The sequence below is a fragment of the Stenella coeruleoalba genome, assembly GCF_951394435.1.
Source record: "Stenella coeruleoalba genome assembly, chromosome: 6".
NCBI classification, from domain to species: domain Eukaryota; kingdom Metazoa; phylum Chordata; class Mammalia; order Artiodactyla; family Delphinidae; genus Stenella; species Stenella coeruleoalba.
This window is the reverse complement of record NC_137151.1, coordinates 18,019,313-18,040,296: the sequence shown is the minus strand read 5'-3', so window position 1 is coordinate 18,040,296 and position 20,984 is coordinate 18,019,313. Positions and strand designations below refer to the sequence as shown.

Below are 20,984 nucleotides of genomic sequence, written 5' to 3'. Positions count from 1 at the left end.
ATGTAATCAGGGCTTCCCTGGTGGCGCAGTGGTTGAGAGTCCGCCTGCCGATGCAGGGGACACGGGTTTGTGCCCAGGTACGGGAAGATCCCACATGCCTCAGAGCGGCTGGGCCCGTGAGCCATGGCCGCTGAGCCTGCGCGTCCGGAGCCTGTGCTCCGCAACGGGAGAGGCCACAACAGTGAGAGGCCCGCGGACTGCAAAATAAATAAATAAAAATGTAATCATACTGATCATGAAGTTTCTCTTTCTGCCTTTTTTGCACGTTGAATACCAAGAAGTTTAAAGGCAACCTGGATGGTTACTACTTGGCAATTCCCTGTTCAATGCTGTATCATCTTTAAAATGTTGAAAGTAGTAGATGCCTGACGCTCATTAAGAGATCTTCACGCACTTTCGGGACCTCTCAGCAGTGCTATTTTTCAGCATTCCTTGGAAGCAAAGATCAATGCGAGCTCCATCAGATACTGTTATGTTACTGTCCTAATTCAGGGGTTGGCAAACCACAGCCCGTAGGCCAAATCTGCCTGTCCATCTCACCTCCCTTACCTGTGTTCTTAGGGCCAACTAAGGATGGTTTTCACATTTCTTTAAATTAAAGTATAGTTGATTTACAATATTGTGTTAGTTTCAGGTGTACAGCACAGTGATTCGGTTTTATATATACGTCTCTAGATGTGTGTGTGTGTGGGGGTGTGTGTGTGTGTGTGTGTGTGTGTGTATGTATTCTTTTTCAGATTCTTTTCCCTTATAGCTTATTACAAAATATTGAGTATAGCTCTCTGTGCTATACTAGGTCCTTGTTGGTTATCTATTTTATATATAGTATTGTGTATGTGTTAATCCCAAACTCCTAGTTTATTCTTCTATCCCCCTTTCCCCTTTGGTAACTATAAGTTCATTTTCTATGTCCGTGGGTCTATTTGTGTTTTGCGTATAAGTTCATTTGTATCATGTTCTTAGATTCCATATATAAGTGATATCATATATTTGTCTTTGTCTGACTTACTTTACTTAGTATGATAATCTCTAGGCCCATCCATGTTGCTACAATGGCATTATTTCATTCTTTCTTATGGCTGAGTAATATTCCATTTTATATATGTATGTGTGTGTGTGTGTGTGTACACATATATATTTGTACACATTTATGTATGTACCACATCTTTATCCATTTATCTGTCAATGGACATTTAGGTTGCTTTCATGTCCTGGCTATAGTAAACAGTGCTGCAGTGAACACTGGGGTGCGTGTATCTTTTCAAATTATGGTTTTCTCCAGTTATATGACCACGAGTGGGATAGCAGGATCATATGGTAGCTCTATTTTTCATCTTTTAAGGAACCTCTATTCTGTTCTCCATAGTGGCTGAACCAATTTACATTCACACCAACACTATAGGAGGGTTCCCTTTTCTCCACACACTCTCCATTATTTGTAGTTTTTGGTGATGGCCATTCTGACCAGTGCGAAGTGATACCTCATTGTCATTTTGATTTGCATTTCTCTAATAATTCGCGATGTTGAACATCTTTTCATTTGCCTTTTGGCCATCTGTATGTCTTCTTACATTTTTAAAGTGTTTTTAAAAGAGAAGAAGAAAATGCAATAGAGATCTACATGGCCCACCAAGCCTAAAATATTTACTATCTGGCCGTCTACAGAAAAACTTGGTCAGCCTCTGTCAAGATTATATTTAAACATACTATGAATATTCAAAATTAACCAATCACTTAAGAAGCATGTAAAAATGCTTTGAAATTTGTGAGAGGAGTGTGTAAACAAGCATCATCTAAATGTGTGGGCCAGTATGTATTGGTACTTAGTGATGCTGACTTCGTGACGGTGGCTGGAGGCCTCTTCAAAGAGGTGGCTTTCAGGGATGGAAAGGTTTATTACTTTACATAATTATTTCAGTTGAAGGACAGGGGTGAGATCGAGTTTTTGGAACCAAAGCTCAGAGGCAGACACCATGTAGATGTGTTTAAGGCTGGTAAGGCAAGGAGGAGATCCAGAGCCCAGTGAAGATACTTTGCAAAGCATTTTCTCATGGTATCACATTTATTCTTGAAATCCACCCCACAAAGCATGTGAGTTTTTACAGATGAGGAAATCAAGGTTCTGGAGGTTTGAACAACCTGCTCTAGGTCACATAGCTAGCAAATACAATCCAGATTTGAAAACAGATCTGTCTGACTCTGAATACCCGTGATATTTTGTCTCTACCAAGTACGTATTTCCTGCGTACATCTTACATATTTCTATGATGTCATTATACTAAATAACAGGTTCCTAGGTAAAACTATACCATCCATTCATTCTGGATACATTGAATTTTCTTTAATATGACATTCAAAGTCGTTCCCAGGAACATGTGTACTTTCCTTGCCACTTCCCTCTCCTCACTTCTTTTTTTTTTAATGCAGCCACACAGGGTGACATGTTAGTTCCCAGATGCACTGTGTTCTCCAAGCTTCTGTGTGTTATTGAACGTGGCCCCCTCTGCCAGGGCGGCCGTTTCCAGTCCCTGGGCTCAGGAACTCGTATTCATCCTTCAAACATAACCTCAAATGTCATGTCCGCTTAGGTAACATCTCTGCTTCTCTAAACTCGTAGGCATTGTTCTTTGATATGTATCTCGGGCAGTCAGAAAAAAAGTTCTTTGCCTTTTTTCCTCGGGTGACTGATTCCTTAAGAACCAAGATCAAAGATGAATGCCGTGTCCCGGCACTTAGCACAAATCCTGACACATAGGAGATCTCCTTAGATGTTGGTGTCTCAGTGAATGAGGGAAAGAATGAACAGACAAATGGATAAACAAAGAATGAATGAATGAATGAAGAGCGAGAGCTGCTTTCCCCTCAGGGGCACTCTTTGTATGTTGTACAACCTACAGAACTTAGTCTGTCCCTTGGTCATCAGAACCTGTCACCACCCTGATATGGTTCCATTGGATAAGGTACTGTGATCCATACCAATCCATTGCTCTTGACTCAGGTTTGCAAACACTTTGGGATGAGTCCTCGTTCCTGGAGGGCCTAAGGACAAGGACGTGACTGAACAAGATTTTCTCTCAGTGTCAGGTGTTCAGCAGCTATTAAGTTTTTGGTGATCTCACATCCATTACTGCTGTGTTGATACTTTTCTCTTCAATCCCCGGTATATCCCTGGTGACTCTAGTTCCATTGCTGTCTGTGGGCTGGATGAGTCTGTGCTGGGCAAGCCCGTCAGTGGACCTAACCTTTAAAGCAGCCAGGTAGCCTAAAAATGGTTGGTAAGCCAATGCTTTATCTCCCCCAGATACCTAAGGGACTTTTAACTTGGTGCGTGTGATGGTTAATTTCATGTGTCAACTTGACTGGGCTAAGAAATGTCCAGATGGCTGGTAAAAATAATTTCTGGGTTTGTCTGGGAGCAGTTTTCAGAAGAGATTAGTTAGCATTTGAATCAGTAGACTTAGTAAAGAATATCCATCTGCCCTCACTAATGTATGCGGGAATCATCCAGTCCATTCAGGGCCCTAAAGAGTAAAGAAGTGGAGGAAAGGTGAATTCACTCTCTTCTTGACCTTGGATCCCCGTGTTCTTCTCCCCTTGGACATAGGAGCTCCTAGTTTTGGCCCTTTGGACTTGGACCTTGGACCTTACACCAGCAGCACCCCTACCCCATTCTGAGGCCCTCAGACTCAGACTGAATCACACTACTGACTCTCCTGGTCCCTCAGCTTGCAGATGGCAGATGGTGGGATTTCTTGGCCTCCGTAACCACATGAGCTGATTCCTGTATTAAATCTCCTCTTATATATATCCTATCGGTTCTGTTTTCTTGGAGCACCTTGCCTAATAGTGTGGATTTTTGGGGGCCTGTCTAATACGCTAGTGATCATAAAAAGGAAGTCCTGTCATCCTCTTGTAGGAGAATCTGAGCAACTATCGAATAGTTATTAAAACATTGATGACTAGGATTTCTTAACACCATCTGTAGACGGGATCACTGAGGCCCAGAAACAGAAAGCATGTTCTGAAACGCAGCACCCAAGATGCTTTCTCTTCCCAACTCTACAATCTCTGTGGCAGCTCTCCTGACCCCCATCTGCCTTTCTTGGCTTCTGGGAAGGATCCGTGGCCCAAGAGCAGGGTGCAGCCTTCACGTGATAACTCAGTACAGCCAAGCCCATATAAATAGTGCAGCGTTTTACATTTTCATAAACCGTAATCCATAATGGCTCCCATGACACCAGCTGTTTTCTCTCCGCCACATAGCATGCGTTTTTAACTGTCTCTGATTATACAGCTCAACAGTAGGCCGTGGGGGCTCACAGGAGTCATTAGCTTAAAGTGTTTCAACTTGATAACCTGGCACCAGGGAGAGTTCTTGCCTGAGGACATGGTGGGTCTGTTCTCCCAGGTGCCCAGAGGAGAGCGTCCACTCTCAGGCCACTGTTTCTCAAAGGAGTGGAACTCTTAACTGAACTTGAACTTGGCAGAAGGCAATAGGAAAGATGGAAGCCCCAGCACCAGCCCAGGAAGTGGGGAGGAGATGGAGAGAGTGAAGTAGGCACCTTTTCTCCAGCCCCGTCATCCCTACCAGTGAAAGTTCTTTTAGGGAAAAAGCACCAAAGCTGTCCCTCTTCGGCACACTCAGTATGCAGTGGTACCCTCCGTAAAAAGCCTTCAGTCTTGTGCACGTAGCTTCTGTGATTCAAACCTACATCAGTGTGTATTATTTTAACCTATCACATAGGTCAGATATGTGTAGGCACAAAGATAACAGAAACGGTCTTACAATCCTGAACAGTGTGTGCTGAGAATAATATCTACACCATTTTATGTTGGGATCAAAAATTCTCTGGTGGCATTTCTGATACATTTATTCAATAACCCTTCCTTCGTTTAAAACTGCTGTAAAATCTCGCCTCTAAAAAGTTTCTCCTAAAAGTTCATCCCCTTGCCCCTGTGCCTTCACATACAGAGCATTAATAAAGGAAATAGATTTAACGTTACATTCATCTCTGCTCACCCACAGCATATAAGAGTGTGCTCTGCAGTGAAGATTTGTCGACTGATAATAACCATACTGTAAATGTATCTTCCTTTGCAAGTTTTAAAAGTCATTTTGAGTCTTAAAATTTATACACAACAAAAATGGAGGACTTAATCTTACAATGACATTTGTGTTAGCTTGATGAAAGGGAGTAGAAGATAAGCAGATACTGTCTTTTTTGCAGATTCAGAAAAATGCAGTGCTAAACAGGGAGCTTTGGCAAATAGTAAGTGACGGAGATCAGTTTGCCTATTCTTTTGTATTTTTGTGTGTTGTATTCAGGTCCTGTTTTCTCCTAGTCTTTCTGATGTTTCACCATAGTTTTGCATTGGTGTTCAGGTTTCTGGAAAAATACACTGTCAGAACTGGAAGGAGAGGATGAAAGTTAGACATTATGAGCTATAGGGAGGGATTATACAATAAAAACTTGCTTTATAAAAGGATTCTTTGCTTAAGTAAAAGACGTATTCTGGATTCCTTTCAAAGAAAATGAATGCCTTTGAAATACAACGTGGGTCCATTTTACGTTTACACCCTACAACATAATAGCTTCTTCAGTATGCTGTCCTCCTGCATTCTGGACTGCCTCGTGGTCCTCTCCTGTGCATCCTACTTCACTGCTTCTTCTGATGCTCCTGATTCTGGAACATTCTGCTCTAATGCTTTCCCACCCCAAGATCTTCTTCATTCACTGTCTAACTCAAGCTCTGTCTCTCAGTGAAATTTTCCCATTTTTCCAGTCCCACCTTTTCTCTCCCTCCTCTGAAATCCTTCAGTACTTTTGTCTTTCTTCCAGTACTCTCTCCCAATGTAGGAATGCCTTTTTTGCCTCTAATTCTTACACGTCTGTTTTGTCTCTATGAGTATATTTTAAGTTCCTTGGGAGTAGGCAGCATCCCTCACAGTGTTCAGTAAGTGCTTGCTAACTGATTTTTTTTAATGGGTGTACCATTAGTTTCTATAGTGGAATACTACTCAGCTGTAAAAAAGAAGAGAATTTTGCCGTTTGCGGCAACATGGATGGACTTGGAAGGCCTTATGCTCAGTGAAATAAGTCAGACAGAGAAAGACAAATACTGTATGATATCACTTATGTGTGGAATCTAAAAAATACAACAAACTAGTGCGTATAACAAAAGAGAAGCAGGCTCACAGATATAGCGAACAAACTAGTGGTTACCAGTGCAATGGGAGAGGCAATATAAGGGTGGTGGAGTGGTAGGTACAAACTATTGGGTGTAAGACAGTCTCAAGCATGTATTGTACAACACAGGAAATATCGGCAATATTTTGCCATAACTGTAAATGGAAAGTAACCTTTAAAAATCGTTTAAAAATAAAAAATAATTTAAAAAATAAAAGAAAACAACAACAAACGAATGAACAGCAACAAAACACAAAACCTCAAATGCTCAGTTAGAAATTTAAAGAAGGGATTAACATTTTCTGCAAAGGGTCGGATAATAAGTATTTTAGGCTTTGCAGACCTGACCGATCGGTTGCAAGGACTTAGCTCTGCAATGGTAGCACAAAAGCATCTGGAGACAGGATGTGAGCCAGTGGCTGTGCTCCAATCAGATTTCACTTACAAAACAGGCAGCAGGTGAGATTTTGCCAGGCCGTGACGTAAAGCATAGGAAAACCTCTCTTACGGAATCCCCTTTTAACGTTACGGTAACTAACATAGATAATGTGAATCTATAGGACATGCATCACATTCACCAGTCCAAGGAAAGAATGTCATGTCAGAGTTTTCCTGAAATGTTCCAAACCATCCCCAATAATATTCTGATGGTTACTCAGAATATGAAAATCAACTGATGACTTTTGTTTGTTTGTTTCTTTAAGTAATATTTATTCTGGGCAGTCTCACACAGCTGTCAGGAGTAGAAATTGGTCTCACATTTCCAGAAGCACTTTGACATTATATATCACAAATATATTCATAGGCTTGTATCCGTTAATTCTCTTCTGGAAAGTATGCTGAAGAAATAATTAATTCCTTCAATCTGTATTTACCATGGGAATTCCCTGGCAGTCCAGTGGTTAGGACTCAACGCTCCATTGCCAGAGACCCGGGTTCGATCCCTGGTCTGGGAAGTAAGATCCTGGAAGCTATGCAGCGTGGCCAAAAAAAATAAAAAATAAATAAATAAACAAAATGGGGACACTTAAAAAAAAATCTGTATTTACTGGGGGCCTACAGTGTGCCAGGCATCACTGCAGTGTGTATTGCATCACTGTGGAAGTGAACCAAGATTGAGCTATCGGTTGTCAATTACAAGATTGTTTACCACCAAGAAAAATCAGTCCCAAACCTTGTATTCAACAACGGGGAGAGGTAAGCTCTGGTATACCCCTATATGAAGGAATATTTTGCAACCATTATAAATCACATTGTAGATGAATTTTAATTACCTGGAAAGATATTCAAATGTCATATTAAGTGGAAAAGTAGGTTAAAATGTATTTATAGAAATCTTTTTAAAAACTTTAAGATGTATAAGTAGGCTTAGGTAAAAGATCATGATAATGATAGTCACCAAATATTAAAAATGACTTTCTCTTGATGGCAAAATTCTCAAAGATCTTCCCCATACTTTTGCTTCATGTTTCTTTTTTTTTTTTAACATCTTTATTGGGGTATAATTGCTTTACAATGGTGTGTTAGTTTCTGCTTTATAACAAAGTGAATCAGTTATACATATACATATGTTCCCATATCTCTTCCCTCTTGCGTCTCCCTCCCTCCCACCCTCCCTATCCCACCGCTCCAGGCGGTCACAAAGCACCGAGCCGATATCCCTGTGCTATGCGGCTGCTTCCCACTAGCTATCTACCTTACGTTTGGTAGTGTATATATGTCCATGCCTCTCTCTCGCTTTGTCACAGCTGACCCTTTCCCCTCCCCATATCCTCAAGTCCGTTCTCCAGTAGATCTGTATCTTTATTCCTGTCTTACCCCTAGGTTCTTCATGACTTTTTTTTTCTTAAATTCCATATATATGTGTTAGCATACGGTATTTGTCTTTCTCTTTATGACTTACTTCACTCTGTATGACAGACTCTAGCTCCATCCACCTCATTACAAATAGCTCAATTTCGTTTCTTTTTCTGGCTGAGTAATATTCCATTGTATATATGTGCCACATCTTCTTTATCCATTCATCCGATGATGGGCACTTAGGTTGTTTCCATCTCTGGGCTATTGTAAATAGAGCTGCAATGAACATTTTGGTACATGACTCTTTTTGAATTTTGGTTTTCTCAGGGTAAATGCCCAGTAGTGGAATTGCTGGGTCATATGGTAGTTCTATCTGTAGTTTTTTAAGGAACCTCCATACTGTTCTCCATAGTGGCTGAACCAATTCACATTCCCACCAGCAGTGCAAGAGTGTTCCCTTTTCTCCACACCCTCTCCAGCATTTATTGTTTCTAGATTTTTTGATGATGGCCATTCTGACTGGTGTGAGATGATATCTCATTGTAGTTTTGATTTGCATTTCTCTAATGATTAATGATGTTGAACATTCTTTCATGTGTTTGTTGGCAGTCTGTATATCTTCTTTGGAGAAATGTTTGTTTAGGTCTACTGTCCATTTTTGGATTGGGTTGTTTGTTTTTTTGTTATTGAGCTGCATGAGCTGCTTGTAAATTTTGGAAATTAATCCTTTGTCAGTTGCTTCATTTGCAAATATTTTCTCCCATTCTGAGGGTTGTCTCTTGGTCTTGTTTATGGTTTCCTTTGCTGTGCAAAAGCTTTTAAGTTTCATTAGGTCCCATTTGTTTATTTTTGTTTTTATTTGCATTTCTCTAGGAGGTGGGTCAGAAAGGATCTTGCTGTGATTTATGTCATAGAGTGTTCTGCCTATGTTTTCCTCTAAGAGTTTGATAGTTTCTGGCCTTACATTTAGGTCTTTAATCCATTTTGAGCTTATTTTTGTGTATGGTGTTAGGGAGTGATCCAATCTCATACTTTTAAATGTACCTGTCCAGTTTTCCCAGCACCACTTATTGAAGAGGCTGTCCTTTCTCCACTGTACATTCCTGCCACCTTTATCAAAGATAAGGTGTCCATATGTGCATGGCGTTATCTCTGGGCTTTCTATCCTGTTCCATTGATCTGTCTTTCTGGTTTTGTGCCAGTACCATACTGTCTTGATTACTGTAGCTTTCTAGTATAGTCTGAAGTCAGGGAGCCTGATTCCTCCAGCTCTGTTTTTCTTTCTCAAGATTGCTTTGGCTCTTCGGGGTCTTTTGTGTTTCCATACAAATTGTGAAATTTTTTGTTCTAGTTCTGTGAAAAAATGCCAGTGGTAGTTTGATAGGGATTGCATTGAATCTATACATTGCTTTGGGTAGTAGACTCATTTTCACAATGTTGATTCTTCCAATCTAAGAACATGGTATATCTCTCCATCTATTTGTATCACCTTTAATTTCTTTCATCAGTGTCTTATAATTTTCTGCATACAGGTCTTTTGTTTCCTTAGGTAGGTTTATTCCTAGATACTTTATTCTTTTTGTTGCCATGTTTCATATTTTTTAAAAAATAACCATGTATCATTTATGGGAAAGCAAAAATAAACCTAACAGATTTTTTTTTTTTTTTTTTTTTTTGCGGTAAGCGGGCCTCTCACTGCTGTGGCCTCTCCCGTTGTGGAGCACAGGCTCCGGACGTGCAGGCTCAGCAGCCATGGCTCACGGGCCCAGCCGCTCTGCGGCATGTGGGATCCTCCCAGACCGGGGCACAAACCCGTGTCCCCTTCATCAGCAGGCGGACTCTCAACCACTGTGCCACCAGGGAAGCCCCTAAAATATTTTTAATTGTGCAAAAGTACTAACAATAAAGCATGGTACCCATAAAAAGAAGTTTAGGCTGACTTTCTGCTGGACAGAAATAGAAAATCTTATTCTGGTAAAATAGCTGCTGAGTTGTCTGTGAGATTATAAATGTTCATGTTTATGCACATTCAAATATTTAAATCTTTCTCCATCCACCAGAATATTGTGTAGAAGTGGGTCTTTTCCATTTCGTTTTGACTTCCTAGGGGTTAACTAGAAAATCCTTTGTTGTAACCCTTCTCAATCTCCAAGTCCCCTTTGCTGGTGGGGCCCATCCAGTCTTATGAATATAATTGAATCTCCCTTTGATGATTCACTGTGTTGCAGGACCTGAGGGCTGTAATGCTGACCATCAGTTACCATTGTATAGAACAAAAGATATAGATGTGGAAGATACAGAATATTGAGCTGAATGTGAAATGATTCCAGAATACCGTCTGGAAATTGCTTCACTGACTAAATCCCCAGTGTCAGTGAGTTTTTGTTGTGTGTCTTTTTTCTTCTAAAAGCTGGCTTAGTTCAGGGAAAGACAAAAGAAAAGAATCCAGCAATTTGAACTTTCTAGCTACTAAGAGCCTGCTTACCCCAGATTGTTATTCCATGCCTTCCATCTCCTTTTTATCTCATATAAAATAGGAAATGCCTGCTCTTTCTGGTCTGTCATCTGTGTCTTTCCATGAGTATTGAGTGTTATCTAACCTTGACTGGAGCAGACCAGGACTGTGTCTTGGGGCCAAGAGACCCAAAACATCTCGTAGTGTTTTCTCATCAGCCAAAATCCTTACCCAGTTGAAATCAGGTTGAAGTGAACAAACGGCAAAGGCTGTTTAGGGGGAAGAGAAGTTGTAAAAGGGCGTTCAGTGATCGAAACGGGACCTAAATTTTACACCTGTGTTCAAGGGGATATGTTCTCTAATGTTCTTTTCTGTCTCTGTCTGGTTTTAGTATTAGGGTAATGAGTGAGGAGTGGGACAGTAAGCACATGAGAGGCCCTTTTTCTTCCTGAGGGTTGCCGGCCTTCCTGTCTGACTCTCACAATGGTTTGAGTCTCTTCAGCTCTTTGGATGGCCACCTTTCCTCCTTCAACCCCCTCCTCCCCAACTCCCAACTCACCGTCTGGCAGCAGAGGCCTCGAGGGAGTGGTCCCACCGAGAGCTGGCTCTGTCAAGGACCACAGAATTGCAGGTTCCAGAGTGCTACCTAACGCATAAAAAATCTGAACTTACATTTCGGCTCTAGCTTTCCACTTTACTCTGTGGCACCTGGAATCACAGATGTGTTGAGGTACGGATTCCCCCAGGCCCTCAGGGTCCCAGGAAGCCTCTTCCATTTATACCAGAGTAGAATGCTAATACAGTTGGTCCTCTGTATCTGCGTATTCATGGGGGTCCTGGAGCCCATTTTCCGAGGATATCTTCGTTTCCTATGAGCATCGCAATTTGAAAGGTTGGAAAACACTGATCAGGTTTCCCAAAAGATGATCCAAGAACATTTCTTGCTTCAAGATAAAATATCTGACAAAGTTCAGGGTCAGATACATGTGTGGGTCACTACCCTCTCTAGTCTAGAACAGCCCTCTCATTTTATAGCTAAGGAACCTGAACCTAAGATGCCGTAGTTAGCTGGTGACAGAGCTGAGACCAGCACTTTTGTTAGGGGAAAACACTGACTGAAACCGCCCGCCCTGGCCAGGCAAGATAGTACCCACTTGCACGAGTTATCTTACAGCAGGAGGTCCTGGTAAGGAACGCAGAACTGACAAGTTACCACCAACCGGATGAATTTGGGAAAGGTCAGAAGGAGAGAGGAGACGCCAGTCCATACGTCCTCCCAGAATCCTTCTCACTGGAATCCATCTTGGCTGAGCGATGCGTGTGCCACCAGGAAGGACCCTGAGTCAGAATGATAGGCCAGAGACAAGCCGGAAAATAACCCCATCACCATAAAACCTGAGACTGCGAGCCACGTGGCAGAGCAGTCCTCCTGGGTTTCCTTACCCTGCTGCTCTCAGCCCGATAGTCTCTTCCTTTGTCAGCACGTGTGTCTCCTCGGACAGTTCATTTCCGAGTGTTAGACAAGAGCCCACACTCAGGCCCTGGTCTCTTATCTCACTTTTCGGTCTCCCCTTTTCTGCACAAGCAGCTGAAGAGACTTGGGTGAAGACTGGTTTCTCAGCCAAAAAAGCATCGCACAGTTGGTGGGAATGTAGTGTCCAGGAAATCAGGAGACTTGGGTTCATGCTGTCTTTCTGCCTCTTGGACGAGTCACTCTATTCTGGTTTTCATTCTACAGATGAGGAAATTAAAAATTCTTCTAGAATGTGCAAAAGCTTGTCCAGAGTAGCGGAAACTAAGAGGAAATAACTTGGACAAGTTTTAATAGCTGCTTAGTGGAAAGCTCAGCCTCCGACAGAACTTTCTTCCCGTGAGCCTTGCCCTCAACCCCCTTGTGTTTTCTGCACCACTGCATTTCAAAGGACACAGTTACATTACGAGAAAACATTTTGTCCCATCAGCAAGGCTTGTTTTTGTGTTGGCAGGAAACAAAATGATAACAGCAGTTAAGTACTGAGAAGTTTCTTTTTCTGGCTTTTACCAGAAAGAGACTCTTTCCGAAGAGAGTCATCATCTGGCATGTGTGAAGTTGCGAAACGACCTTTTGTCACCGTGTGTTAGCCAAGCTTCTGGAACAGGGTCTGCAAGCAAAAGCCTCATGTGGAGAAGTGAGGGTCAGCCTAAAAACACATCTTTCTGTTTCTTGTTTTCTGGCCCAACAAGAAGGAGAAGGAACATCCATGGTTAATTCCAGTTGGATCTAGCTTCAGACATTTTAGTCGTGAAACCCTGAAGATAGGATGATTCTTTAATTTTGAGGAGTGGAGTGTCTGTTAGTATATATTCCAACAACTGTGTTTGTAATCGCTGTCGTATCATTCTGCTTTTCAGAAGTATTACGAGTATAGCTCTAGTTTCATATGTATGTGAATAGGATTCCTTGTTCTCTTTTTTTTTTTTTTTGCTTGTTCAATTCCATTGACTTGAATTGCTTTTCTAAAATACGATTCTCCGAACAGCTAATACAAAATTTGTGACTTCTTGTCTAAATAACTAGACTACTCTTTGCCTGCCAATAGTCATTCTTCTCTTTCTTCTCCTTATAGGACCTCTTTATTGTTGAGCGTGACAACGAGTGCAGCTTATAAAAACTACGTTTCCTAGCCTCTTTTGCAGAAAGAGGTAGTCAGTGGGATATAGGGTGGAATTTGTTCATGGAACTTCCAAGAAAGCTCTTTAACGGGGCTTACTAAGCTGACACACACTCTCTGGCTTTCTCCATTTCCCTTGTTTCTCCTGCTTCCTTTTATGTGGACCTGATGGTTGTAGCTCAGTAGCCATCCTATGACCATGACTGACCTTGAGGGTGGAAGCAGTTATACTCTAAGGATTACAGAACAGAGCAAAAAAAAAAAAAAGCCTGAAACACTGATAATATTGTGTACCCACTGTCATCCAGGTAGTTCAGGTAACATTGGACTGCCCACCTTTTAGGGAAATGCAAAATAGTCTCATAATCTGTGTAAACCACTGTTAATTTGGCTCTCTGTTACAAGCAACTGAACATTCTTCCTAACAGAGACAATAATCATGCAGATAGAGTTGCGATATTAAACTTTTAATTTACAGTCAGTTTTTTTCTTTTTCATTATGTAGGATTGATCATCATGTGATTGTAAAATAGGTCATTTAGAAAGTTCATGCTTTGGATTATAAAGTGCATAGATTACATAGAAGTAAATTAAGGACACAAAACTCTAAGGGGGGTAATTTTTTTCAATTTATGTGCGTAAATCTACTTTTTAATGTACAGTTTTATTTGTATTTATGATAAATACATAAAATTATGCAAATACCACCACAATTGAGAAACAGAAAAGTTCTGTCACCCCCAAAAAGTTCTTTTATGCTATCCTTTTGTGGTCATTTGTTTATATGGATATATCTTTTGGACTCTATTCTCTTTCATTGATCTGTGTGTCTATCCCATTGCCAGTACCATACTGTCGTGTTTACTGTAACGTTATAGTAACTCTTAAAATTAGGCAGCCTGGATTGTCCAATATTGTCAATTTCAAAAATAATAATAATAATAATTTGGCTATTCTGATTCTTTTCCCTTTTCATAAAAATTTTATAATCACCTTGTTGATATCTATTTCATGTTTTTTGGAGCTACTGTAAATGATAGTGTTCTTTAAATGTCAGTTTTCCAATTGTTCATTGCTAATATATAGAAACACAGTTAATTCTTATACATTAATCTTGTATCTGCAACTTTGAGCTTATTAGTTCTAAGGAATTTTTTTTGGTAGATCCTTTGGGATTGTCTACATGAACAATCAGGTTGTCTGAACAGAGACAGTTTTATTTTTTCCTTTCCAATCTGGATTCTTTTTCTTGCCTTATTTCTTTGGGAGTTCAGTATGATGTTTAATAGGAATGATGAGAACAGACATCCTTCCTTGTTCCCAGTCTTAGGAAGAAAGCATTCAGTTATACATCACTAAGAATGATGCCACCTGTAGATTTTTTGTAGAAGTTCCCTTCTGTTCTTAATTTACTGAGAATTTTTATCATTAATGAATATTAAATTTTTTCAAATGTCTTTTTATACATCTATTGGGACGATCATATGTTTTTAATCTTTCAGTCGGTTAATATGGTGAATTGCTTTGAGTTTTGAATGTTGGACCAGTCTCGCATTTTTGTGATGAACTCCACTTGATTGGGATATAATGTCCTTTTCTTATATTCCTGGTATATATTTGCTAATATTTTGTTGAGAATTTTCACATCTGTTTTTGAGTGTATTGATCTGTAGTTTTCTCTTGTCTGATTGGGGTTTCACTGAGTATCAGTGACAATGCTAGCCTCATGAAATGAGATGAGAAATGTTTGCTCTTTTATTTTTTGGAAGAGATTGTATGAGAATTAGCACTAATTTCTTCCTTTAGTGATTGGTATAATTCACCAGTGAAACCATATTAGCCAAGAGTATTTTTTGTTGGAAGGTTTTTAACTACAAATTTGATTTCTTTAATATATATGACTATTGAGGTTGTTTATTTCTCCTTGAATGAATTTTGGTAGTTTGTGTCATTCAAGGAATTGGTTTATTTCATAGAAGTTGTTGAATTTATTAGTATAGATTTGTTTATAGTATTCATTTATAGTTCTTTTAATGTTTATAAGTCTGTAGGGATGTTCCCTCTTTTGTTCCTGATATTATTCAATTGTATCTTCTTTCTTTCTTTTTTTTTTTTTCTTGGTCAGTAAAGACCAAGAAGCTTGATCAATTTTATTGATGTTTTCAGAGAAACATTTTCTGGTTAAATTGTTTTTCCCTAACTTTTTCTTTTTCAGTGTTATTGATTTCTACTCTAATCTTTATTATTTAATTCTTTCAGTTTGTTTTAGGTTCAGTTTGTTCTTCCTTTTTCTACTTTCTTGTGATGGAAACTTAGATGATTGATTTGAGAACTTTCTTTTGTAGTAATATAAGTGTTTGATACTGTAGGTTTCTGTATAGCAGCCTTTATAACTCCATCTCACGAATTTTGATATGTTGTATTTTCATTTTTATTCAGCATAAAAGATTTTTCTAATGTTCTTTGAGATAGACACCCTCTTTGGCCCATGGATTACTTAAAAATATGTTGTTTAGTTTCAAAATATTTGGACATTTTTCAGTTACCTTTCTGTGACTCGTTTCTATTTTAGTTTTGTTATCATCACAAAACATACTTATTGTGATTTTAATTGTTTTAAAGTTATTAAGGATTATTTTACGACCAAGGATGTTTGCTGTCTTGGTGACTGTTCCATGTGCGCTTGAGACAAATGTGTATTCTGCCTTTGTTGGTAAGAGTGGTCTATAAATGCCAGTGGGTCCAATTGGTTGATAGCGATGTTCAGATCTTCTATGTCTCAGGGATTTTCTGTTTACTTATTTTATCAGTTAGAAGTGTTGCGGTTTCCAACTGTAATTATGAATTCATCTGTTTCCCTTTTTCTGTTCTGTCATTTTTTGCTTCATGTATTTTGAAGCTGTGTTGTTAGAAACATACACATTTAGAATCATTATGTCTTCTTGGTGAATTGGCGTTGTTATCATTATGTAATACTCCTCTTTATCTCTGGTAATTTTTCTTGCTCAGAAATATAGGTTGTCTGATATTAAACTCTGCCCAGTTTTCTTTTGATCAGTGTTTACATGGTATATCTTTTTCCTTGCTTTGAGTTTGCTTTTTTCCATATTATTATATTTAAAGTGCATTTATGTAGACAACTGAAAATTGGATATTGTTTTGCTTTCTAATCTGCTAATCTCTGTCTCTCATTATTGTGTTTATTCCAATCTAATTACTGATAAGTTTGGATTTAGGTCTTCCATTTCATTATTAGTTTTCTGTTTTCCCCTTGTCTTCTGTTTTCTGTTTATTCTTCTCTTTTCTGTTTCTGCTTTTGTTTGGTATTATTTGAAATTGTTAAACTTATCTGTTAATTTAAGAATATGTTCCTGTGTAGATTTTGTAGTGATAGCTCTCAGGGTCACAGTATCCATACCTGAATATTCATCGTCCACTTAGAGTTAATATTTTACTTCTTTAAGTAGAATATAGAAATCTTTAACCATGTAGGTCCCTTTAGCTTCCCCCCAATGTAGCTGTAACACGTATTACATTTATCTTCATTAAAAACCCCAACAGACAAGTATATATATATTTAGCTTTCAACAATCATACATATTTTCAAGAACTTAAAAGAAGAAAATTACGTATTTACCCAGATATTTACCATTTCTGTTTTTCTTTCTTCTTTTCTGAAGTCCCAAGTTTCCTTGTGGCATCAACTCCTTCTTCCTGAAGAAATTCTTTTAGCATTTCTTTTCGAACAGGCATGCTGCCCCGTGAATACCCTTAGTTTTTCTTCATTTGAGAATGTCTTCATTTTACCTTCATTCCTGAAGGATACTTCATTAGATATAGGATTCTGGTTTGACAGAATTCTTTTCTTTCAGCACTTCAAAAATACTATTCCACTATCTTCTGACCTCTGTGGTTTTTTATTAGAAATCTTCAGTTATCCAAGTTTGAATCATTCAAATATGTAATGTGTTGTTTTCTTCTAGCTGCTTTTAAGACTTTGTCTTTGGTTTCTGGTAATTTGATTATAATGTATCCATTTGTGGGTTTCTTTGATTTTTCCCACCGAGCTTCTTGTACCTGTCAATTTGTCTTTTATCAAATTTGGGAAGTTGTCAGCCATTATATTTGCTAATTTTTTTTAATCTTCCCGTCTTTTCCTCCTCTTTTCTGTGAATTCAATGACATGAATGTTAGATGTTTGGATATTGTCCCACAGGTCTCTGAGGCTGTGTTCTTTGTGTTCCTTGTTCAAATACTTTCTATTAATCTTTCTTCAGGTTCACTGATTCCTTCTTCTGCCATCTCTATTCTGCAGTTGAGACCATACAGTGAATTTTAAATTTCATTTATTGTATTTTTCTAAAATTTCTATTTGGTTATTCATGTAATTTTTTTCTTCACTGAAAATTCTATCTTTCCATTCATTTCAAGAGTCTTTGTCCGTACTTCATGGAACATAATTATAAGACCTGCTTTAAATCATTTGGCTGATAATTCTAACATCTGCATTGTCTCAGGAATGGTTTCTGCTCATTGTTTTTTTTTTTTTCCTTGAGAGTTAGATATTTCTCATTTTTGTATGCTGAGTGATTTTGGAATATATCATGGGCATTTTGATTATTGTGTTATTAGACTTGGTATTCTGTTAAAATCCTCTCATAAATGTTGATTCTTTTTGTTTTAGCAGGGAGTCAACCTGGTGAGGCTTAGAACATGAGTCCCCATCTTTCCTCCTGTGACTGCAGTTCCAGTATTTCTCAGAGCCTCTGTAGTACTGTTCAGACCTGTCCAGCATTGTGCCAAGCTGCCACCCATCTGGGACTTGGACAGTAACCTACATTCTAGTTTAATTCTCAAAGCTCTTGATATGCTGTTTCAGGACAGTTCCAAAAATGTGTATCTTAAGGGTGAGTCAAACACTTTATACCCAGGATTAGAAGATCCCATCTTCCAGCTTCTTTCTCTCTGTGATTTCCCCCATCCTTTTCGGCTCTCAGGGAGTCCCTTTTCCTGGTGCTGGCTGCAAAGCTGGCTTTTAATCTATCTGCACTGTTGCTGCTTTCCACAAATGGGTCTGCCATTGTCACAGAGTGGGAAGAGAAAAGGGAAAAAATCATAGGAATTCTCTTCACACTCTTCCGACCACAGAGACCCCTTTTTCCAATTCCTCTGCTCAGAGAGAAAGCTTTTCTCTCAGAGTTTAGGTATCAGAATGCTTGCTCCCTGCCAGGAGTGTGTCCTCCTCACTCAGGGCTCTACTCAGTACATGGTAGGGAAACTAAAAGAGAAGAAGGAAAGGAAAGGAGAGGAGAGGAACAGGGAAGGGGGAGGAAAGGGGAGGGGAGGAGAAGGGGGGGGAATTTCTATATACATTCCTTTGCTGACCCGGAGGTCCCCCTTCCTTGTTCTCTACCCTAAAATTAATGTCTTCTCTTGGATATTTCCTGGTTCATGCCTGCTCTACAGTTTGAAATTTGGGGTCTGTGTCATAGGGTGTTGTGGACATGTAGAAGGAATAAAGAAACAGATTCATTGCCTTATGAGTCATTCTTTGAGTTCTGACTGTTCCTAATCCACCTGCTACTTTTTAAATTTGCAGAGTTCTCAAATAGTTGATACATATCTTTTGCTCAGGTTTTTTCCTTGTGATCAGTGGCATAGATAGAATGCACTTCCTGCATCTCAGAATTAGAAACCCTACCTGGGTTTTTCAGTAAATAGGATGAGGCTCAGTTTTATGTTCTTCTGGCCGGTTTTGATGACGATCCTTAAAATGCCATAGACATAATGGGTTTCGAACATGACTTGATAGTTTAACTTTTTTAAAGCATAGTTTGTTTTCATGAGCAAAAAACTTGCATTTGAAATACCATTGACTGATATATTGATTTGCTGTTGGAATGCTTTTAATCATAAGCTGCTTGTGGGCAATCACATTGTTTCTTGGACATGATATCCCATCTCCTAGATCAGTCCTGGCACACAGTTGCTTAATAGATATTTATCAGTGAATTGAAAATGGCATTTAATGTGCATAATTGAAAACCTAATAATCTCAAATGATTAAATGTAAGGATTCTTGAAAAACAAAACTCTATTTTTAAGGTGCCTATTTGTGATACTTAGTGACATCATCTTTTCAAGAAAAACTATTACTGATCCCCCCAATGTACTTCAGTGAACTTAAGACTTCAGTTAGAAGCTTGACTAGGTTGTTCGCTTGTGACCAAGTGGAAAAATCACAGACCTTTATCCCTGGGAGGGACTTGAGCAAACATCCAGTCTCTTCCACTGGATGTGCCGCTTGGCAAGGAGAGCACCTATCAATAAATGAGCACAGGGCTTCCTTGGTGACGCAGCGGTTGAGAGTCCGCCTGCTGATGCAGGGGACACGGGTCCGGGAAGATCCCACACGCCGTGGAGTGGCTGGGCCCGTGAGCCATGGCCGCTGAGCCTGCACGTCTGGAGCCTGTGCTCCGCAACGGGAGAGGCCACAACAGTGAGAGGCCCGCGTACCGCAAAAAAAAAAAATAATAAAAAATAAATAAATGAGCACATCTAGAAGAAGGTGGTTTTCAAACTTGAACATGCGTCATAATCACCTGGAGGGCCTGTTAAATACAGATTGCCAGGTCCTATCCCAGAGTTTCTGAATCAGTAGTTCTGGCGTGGTGTCCAGTGATTTGTATTTATGACAAATTCCCAGATATGCTCGTGATGCTGGTCCAGGGACCACACTGTGAGAATGACTGTTCTAAAAAAGTTGAACAGTCATTAGTTGGCACATCTCTCTTAGTGAAAGCAGGCTAATAATTGACACCAAACTTGTTGGCTTCACTTGTCATTCTAGACACAGGTATGCTTTTGTACACGTGTCTCATTAAATCCGTAATATGTCACATCCATCTGTAGGGTAAACTCAGGAAACAGCATGAACTGTGGATTCAGACAGATTTTGGTTCAAATCAGGATCCTGCTTTTACTAATTATGTGTTCTTTGAATCTTTACTTAACCTCACTCAGTCTTGTGTTATTCATATATTATCAACCACAAAATAGGAGTAATAATGTTTCCATTTTGTAGGGTTTTCCTACTGATTCAGTGAAGGAACATACTAATCCAGTAAGTGTGGAATCTTTGTAAATATCTGGCACTGGACTAGACCCTAGGGACGGAATGGGTGCTCTCAAGTTGTTTCCAGTTAGGCGCACGGTGGGAAGATATAGTGGAATGGGAGTGGAAGCACCTATTCTAGTGTGGAGAGGTCAGGCAGTGCTTCTTAGAAAGGGTGAGATGTGGGACAGGAACAATAAGGGACGGCAGGAGGGAGAAAGGTCAGGGGAATTAGAAGAGTCTAGATAAACAAAAGAGCATGGCAACTACCTGAGGCAAGAGAGACCATGAAACATGTCAGCAAGGGCCCAGCACAGAGTAACAAAAACAATAGCCAACTCGTAATGAGCATTTACTATGCTCTTCAATGTTATTAATTCATATAATAAATACAACACCCTATGACACAGCTTGTGAATGGCAGAGGTGGGCTGCCTCTGAAATAGGCAGTCTGGTTCTAAGCCTCTACTTTTACCCACTGTGCTGTTCTGTCTTTATCCGGGAGACTCTCAGGAAATGTTAATTCTCTGCTTTCCTCTCCCTTTCAAAGCATATGGTATCCGGGGAGGCATTGATATTTTTTTGCTGAATTTCAAAACTCAACTAGTATATCTTTAAGATCATTGGCAAGAAGGTTGGATTCTATTTTCTGCTTAAAACACTGAGACTCAGTAAGAATAAGACACCTTCTGTGGTTCTGTCCTCATAACATCTCAGCAAACCAGAGGACTGCCCAGGTTTAATTTCATCTGGCTTCCACTAAGTGGAATTTGACT

At 39.5% G+C, this 20,984-nt stretch overlaps 1 protein-coding gene across 18 annotated transcripts in view; it reads left to right on the top strand.

The window, feature by feature from the left end:
- The window catches only part of NCKAP5 (NCK associated protein 5), a 1,134,964-nt gene that overhangs the window by 706,209 nt on the left and 407,771 nt on the right, over positions 1–20,984 (top strand). The gene's annotated exons all lie outside the window — the stretch shown is intronic.